Below are 7,572 nucleotides of genomic sequence, written 5' to 3'. Positions count from 1 at the left end.
TCTTCATTTTTACCTTTCCCCTCGCTTCTTTCTTCCCCTCTTTCCCCTGTTCTTCCCTTTCCACCTTTCCATCCCTCTTCTTCCTCCTCCTCCTCCTCCTCCTCCTCCTCCTCCTCCTCCTTGTCTTCTGTTCTTCATTTTCTATTTTCCCCAATTCATCCTCCTCCCCCTCCTCTATCTCCCCTTCCTCCTACTCCTCCTCGTCTTCCTCCTCCTCCTCCTCCTCCTCCTCCTCCCTCTTCTTCTGTTCTTTGTTTTTATTTTTTCCCTCGTCTTCCTCCTCCTCCTCCTCCTCCTCCCTCTTCTTCTGTTCTTTGTTTTTATTTTTTCCCACTTCATCCTCTTCTTCTTTCTACTCTTCCTCTATCTCCTCCTCTTCCTCCTCCTTTTCCTCCTCTCCCTCTTGTACGTGTTTATCATCACACCTCCTCCTCCTCCCTTTCCTCCTTTTCTTATTTTCTCTCTCTCTTTTTCTTCCTATATTTTCTCTTCCTAATTTTCTCCCCATTCTTCCTCATTTTTCTTCCTCCTCCTTTTCTCCCTCTTTCTCTCTCTCCTCTTCCTTATCGTCTTCTTCCTCGTCTCCTCTTCTTCATTCTTCCCCTCTTTTTATTCCTCTCCCTTTCCTTCCCTCTTTCGTCGTCTCCCCTCCCGTTTCCTTCTTCTTGTTCCTCCTCCTCTTCTTCTTCCTTCTCCTCCTCTTCCTCCTCTTCTTCCTCCTCCTCCTCTTCTTCTTCCTTCTCCTCCTCTTCCTCCTCCTCTTCTTCTTCCTCCTCCTCCTCCTCCCGTACCTCCTCCTCTTCTTCTTCCTTCTCCTCCTCTTCCTCCTCCTCTTCCTTCTCCTCCTCTTCCTCTTCTTCCTTCTCCTCCTCCTCCTCCTCCTCCTCTTCCTTCTTCCTCCTCCTCTTCCTCTTCTTCCTTCTCCTCCTTTTCCTCCTCCTCCTCCTCCTCCTCCTCCTCCTCTTCCTCCTCCTCGTCCTACTCTTCCTCTTCCTCTTCTTCCTTCTCCTCCTCTTCCTCCTCCTCCTCTTCCTCTTCTTCTTCCTTTTAATCCTCTTCCTCTTCCTCTTCTTCCTCCTCATCTTCCTCTTCTTCCTCCTCCTCTGCCTCTTCTTCTTCCCTCTCCTCCTCTTCCTCCTCCTCTTCCTCCTCCTCTTCCTCTCAATTGAGTTCTTGATCTCAGGTCACCACGTCTTTCGTCCCACATTTCCTATTATGGTGTGACACTTGGATATTGTCTCTGCGATCTTAAGTCACTAAGTAAAATAACAATAATGATGATAATAATAATAGTAATAATAATAATGATAATAATAATAATAATAATAGTAATAATAATAATAATAATGATGATAATAATAATAATAACAATAGTAATAATAATAGTAATAATAATAATAATGATAAAACAATAATAATTATGATAATGATAATAATGATAATGATAGTAATAATAATAATGATAATGTGGATAATAATGATAATGTGGATGATAATGATGATGATGATGATGATTGATGATGATTGATGATGATGATGATAATGATGATAACAAAAACAACAACAATAATAATAATAATAATAATAATAATAATAATAATAATAATAATAACAATAATAATAACAATAATAATGATGACAATAATAATGATAATAATAATTACAGTAATAATAATAATAATGATGATGATAATTATAATAATAATAATAATAATAATAATAATAATGATAATAATAATAATAATAATAATAATAATAATAATAATAATAATAATAATAATAATAATAATAATAATAATAATAATAATAATGATAATGATAATAATAATAATAATAATAATAATAATAATAATAATAATAAACCGTACGCACGCGGAGGGTAACAGCCATCTCTCACGCGCCCAACACGTGATCTGACCAATGTGGGTGTTATCACGGACTCATATTACCCCGTAAACTTCACCACACACCCACGCACACGTGGCTCGTGGAGCCCACAAACAAACACAAAGTTTCTATAGCAACGTTCTCCAATATTTTCTGACCCCAGCACGCCCTATAATTAGATCTAAGCAGTTCAGAACCTTCTAATAACTAGTATTTTATCACTAGAAGGATAAAGGAAAGTATATGTAGGCGTCGTTTCCCAGTAGAACCCCGCAGAATTGATTTCAGCAACCTAGTTTATGAAACGCTGTTCTAGAACTTTCGGAAGTGATGTTTTGAATCGCGAGAACTGTAAAATGGAGTGATGATATTTTCTATTAGTCCCATTAAGCCCTAATAGGGAACCACCGATCGGTTAATCTTAATAATAGGCAAAAAAATGCAGCCTGCAATTAACCTCCCATTTCCCCCTTATTAAGGGGGTGGCTGCGCAGAGCATGCGCTGATTAATCACGGAAGGCAGATGATGATTAAGAGTGATGTATCATGCATAACATGCATTCACACATACACTCGCTAGCGCGCGGTCTGGTGCCTTGGTACCGAGGTCTAATGCTGAGTAAGCGGTCATGAGTTCGGTCTCTACCCAGGACCGAAAAGTACCACGGCACTACAAGCAGTCACCCCGCACTGTTGGTTGTGCGCGTGCGTGTGTGCGTGCGTGCGTGCGTGCGTGCGTGTGTGTGTGTGTGTGTGTGTGTGTGTGTGTGTGTGTGTGTGTGTGTGTGTGTACTTACCTAGGTGGATTTACCTAGTTGTATCTTACGGTAATGGGAGCTATGCTCGCGGTACCCCGTCTTTGTATCTCGCAGTGTCTAGTCTGCTCTTAAATTCGTGTATGGTTTTTGCACACGCTATTGTTTTGTCCAGTTTTTATCATTTTTTTTTTCATGTCCTCTTGTGTTTCTCTTGTCCCTTGTGTGTGTGTGTGTGTGTGTGTGTGTGTGTGTGTGTGTGTGTGTGTGTGTGTGTGTGTGTGTGTGTGTGTGTGTGTGTGTGTGTGTGTGTGTGTGTGTGTGTGTGTGTGTGTGTGTGTGTGTGTGTGTGTGTGTGTGTGTGTGTGTGTGTGTGAAAGGTTACAGATTACCCATATATGGACCATATATGAGTTTTGAGCTCTGATCCAGAAATATAAAAGTTGTCGATCACGAGTCCAATACTGATCCGGAAGCATAATTAATTACACACACAGGCTGGAAATGAAAGATTACTAGAGCACAAATAAATCAAATACCATTCGCCTGATCGAGACTAAGTTATTTACTGATGTTGATATCCAACTGAGAGATAATGAATAACTTTTGAAAAGATAAAAGCCAAACAAGACAATGGAGTAATGGCCGAGTTGAAGAATGACATAATATTGGATAAGGTACATACATACATACACACATATACCAAGGGCTTTTTCTCCCTTACAAGGAGGGTAGCCAAACAAACAAAGGCATAAAATCCACTTCCACCCATTTCATCTCCACATACTCCACTTCCATTCACTACCCCTTCCTCTCTTTTTTTTTTTTTTTTCTTTTTTTTTTTTTGCTCCTCCTGGATGACGGTAATATTGGGAAAATGTCAGTTTAGGGCGATAAATCTAAAGGTTATCATCGGGTGTGTGTGGGGGGGGGGAAGGGTTATGGATGAGACTTCGAGGTAAAATATGCCCCCAACAATCCAAGTGCATTAGCCTAAAGCCGAATACAAAGATTTTTTTCTCAAATATAACTATCCACTTAAAGGGAATAGATTGAACAAAGCGACAATGTAATCCTGGTGGGTGACTTTAATCGTCGATAGGTGAATTGGGAGGTGTGGGAATAAAGTAGAAACAAAGGTTCATGGGTTAATACTCTGTTAAATATTGGAACGTAAAATGTAATGGCCCAAAGGGTTACAACTGGGTCAAGATCAAGGTTACACGACACAGCGGAGAGATTGGATTTGTCTTTTACTAAAAAACCCGAAATAACTAACTTTTATAATACATATACCCCATAGAAATGAATGATCACGTAACCCTAGAATTCCAAGCCATAAAATTAGATGAAGATCCAAGGAAAGAATTAGACAAATGATGAAAAACAAACTTCATATGTATGAATCAATTCTTTAAAAATAGATTGGAGGGAATTCACAAACACATGAGAAGCAGAGAAAATATCGGAATTACTTTTTTCAAACCTCTTTAACTTGGGTGCGGAAAAAGTGTGTCATTGATTAGTGGGGCAGGAAATGAAAAAATAGTTCACCAGAAGGTGCGAGGCAGCTGGAATGAAAGAGATGTTGTATCGAACACATGAGAAAGAGAAAACCAAGTGAACGGAAAGAGAGAGAGAGAGAGAGAGAGAGAGAGAGAGAGAGAGAGAATATATATATATATATATATATACATATATATATATATATATATACATATATATATATATAACTGCATACACGAGAACCCGAAAAGGGGGGAGAAAAACAATTCGGAAAAGGTCTAATAAACAGCACAAAAATAAACCTTTGTTTTTCAGATCTGTCAATGGAACATTGATACACAGAAGGAATTATGAAAGTAAAAATAGGAGAGGTCTATGAAGACGCATTAATTCAAACTGAAATAACGAACAAATGTTTCCAGTCATGTTTTACAAAGGAGCATAATTTTGTGGATGGAGAGAGAGAATTATATAGAATTAATAGAGATTCAATATATGAGGAAAAACTTTGGAACCTGACGAGATTCCCAACTAAATACTTTAGGAATATAGAGAGAAGCTCTGAAAAGGGTATGGTTGACAAAAATATAGAATGATATACTTTGTTTACGAGGTTGTCAATGGCAAACTGCGACAAAGGGAAACATTATCAAAATAAATGTAGAAGTAATGGTCTATGAAAACTCATTAACACAATCTAAAATAATAAACAAATTTTTTCAAGTCACTTTCACCGTAGAAAATAATTTGGAAGATGGAAAAAGATAATATGAATGACAAAGGGAAGCATTTTCAAACTAAATGTAGAAGTAATGGTCTATGAAAACTCATCAACACTATCTAAAATAATAAACAAAACTTTCAAGTCACTTTCACCGTAGAAAATTATTTGGAAGATGAAAAAAGATAACATGAATGTTGAATTAAACTATATAACCATGCAGGTGAACAAATATTATATACTAGATTTCAGAAAGCCTGACAGGATCTCTGAGTAGATATTTATTGATTGCAGAGAAGAATTGACGGGCAAAACTCACACCCTTTTTGTGAGTTCGAAATAAGAAGGCATAGTGCCTCAGGATTGGATGAGGAATCCACAGGCCAGTGTCGCCGACCAGCATGATAACAAATGTGGAAAAATTGCTGTAATAAGCGAAACGTCGTCCAAATAAAGGCTCCGTCCTCATATGGTGTTTAACTCGTCAATCTTGTCGGCAACTGCCACTTTCAAGGAAAATTGCAAAAGGAAGATGGATATCTAGTGGAGGTTTTTTTTGGCAGACGACAAATGTGGATACAGAAATGGAAGATTATGCGTTTCAAATATGTTAAGCTTTTACTTAAGATCAGGAGACGTGCCTCGGGGGAAAACTGGATGGATCGTCCATACGCACAGACATAAGCAAATGTTTTGACCCACTCTGCGATTCTCACAACGTCAATATGATTTATTCTTGTCGAGTAACGTGACATGTTTCCCTATGTGGTATTCAACTTACAGTCATATCAAAATTATTCCAACGGTCGTCCCCGGACTCGAACCGAGGTCTTGCAAAGCCGAAGCTCCGGGGACGACTGTCGGGATAATTTGACTGATATACGCCATCACTGGCGATTCTATTCAGTTACAGTCGTATAATTTTCTTGAATAGATTAAAAAAATATCAGACGAAGAATCTGAATTTTGTGTCATGGAAAACTCTGGTTTGTTCAAGACGTTTGCTTGTGAATGTACCTAGATCTATAGAAAGCTTGTAATAAGTTACCATAGATATGACTATTGTGAAAATTAGGACACACTGGTGGACCTCTGGAAAGAATGGGAGACTTCTTGAAATAATAATATATGGAAGACAAATGAGTGGAAGGGTGGTGAGCTAAACACAGAGAACAGTTAGAGTTTTATTCACTGATGTTTTGTCCTTACCATGACATTCTCATAGTACATACAACCTCAGAAAACGAACAGCTTATATAATTCATCCTTGCTGTTTGTTTTCTGAGATTGTATGTACTTTGAGAATGTCCTGGCAAGGACGAAACGTCAGTGAATAAAACTCCAACTGTTCTCTGTGTTTAGCTCACCAACCTTCCACTCATTTGTCTTCCATACTTCATATGGAAGTATTAATAAGAAATAGGATATCTGGATGGTGGTAACCAACAAACTGAGTCCCACAAGGCTCAGTACTGACGTTCATAACTGACATACATAAGAAATAAACTTAGATTGTTTTTTTACAATTTCATTAATGGTATAATGTGACATATGGGAAGAAGTTACGTGATTTTTTTTAAATATGATGACAGGAACGACAAATTATGTTAATTTGTTTGCAGACGATGCAAAGAACATGGACAGAATAGACGTAGATTACAAATTGCTACAAAAAATATCCAGACAGATTTTACAGATATAGCTAAGTATGAAAAATTAATTTCATTTCCAAAAATTGCGCAGTGTTGGAAATAGGCAAAAGTACATAGTCCATTATTTATTTACTCAAACAGAAATGAAACAAGTCCAATAGCATAATATTGCTGTTTTATTTGAAGAAAAAAAAAAATATCATAGAGAATCTGATCCACACTTGGTGGACATATGCAATACAAGAAGAGTGACATAAATAACATCGAGATACGACAAAGATTGTTAAACAAGACGGTCCTCAGCCTAGCAGATGGACGGTATAAGGAAATGTTATGAAGTCTGGATTTCCTCTCATTAGCAGAAAGAAGAAAGACGGGTTTGTTTACCGTGTTAGGAACAATGAAAGGAAGGGAAAAAATAACTGGAAAAAACATCATTGTTTAAGATTGGATAGTGACAAGAGGTCATTAATCGAAAATGAAAAAGACATGACACCTGAATGACGTTAAACTTAATTCTTATTCAGATGAAATCACTTAAAAGAGGAAAAAGTTAAATAAAAAAGTGTAAATAAATTTTAGCAAAGTTTGACAGATGGAGACAAAGCTACGAGGATTCACGAGTATGATTTTGTCCCGAAAATTACAATTAGGTAAACGCCCACACAGACACACCCACCCACACAACCACCCACCCACCCATCCACACACACACACACACACACACACACACACACACACACACACACACACACACACACACACGACTCGGTGGCGCGGTTGGTAAAGCACTGGACTGCGAAGTACGGTGGTGCTCGCAGTACCTGGTTCGAATCCTGCCCAGGGCCGAAATTATTTCGGTATCGCTGCGCTTCGGGTCGTTACTCTGACTCTCGTGGGCGGGGAGTTGTGTGTGTGTGTGTGTGTGTGTGTGTGTGTGTGTGTGTGTGTGTGTGTGTGTGTGTGTGTGTGTAAGGTCATAGCATTACCCATAGTTCGGTCATACGAGCTCTGAGCTCTCTTCCGGGAGGGAAATAGCTGTCGATCACGA

This window comes from Oratosquilla oratoria, chromosome 13 (assembly GCF_046742065.1).
Source record: "Oratosquilla oratoria isolate Oo_2021 chromosome 13, ASM4674206v1, whole genome shotgun sequence".
In the NCBI taxonomy this organism is placed as follows: Eukaryota; Metazoa; Arthropoda; class Malacostraca; order Stomatopoda; family Squillidae; genus Oratosquilla; species Oratosquilla oratoria.
This window is presented reverse-complemented; position numbering follows the sequence as displayed.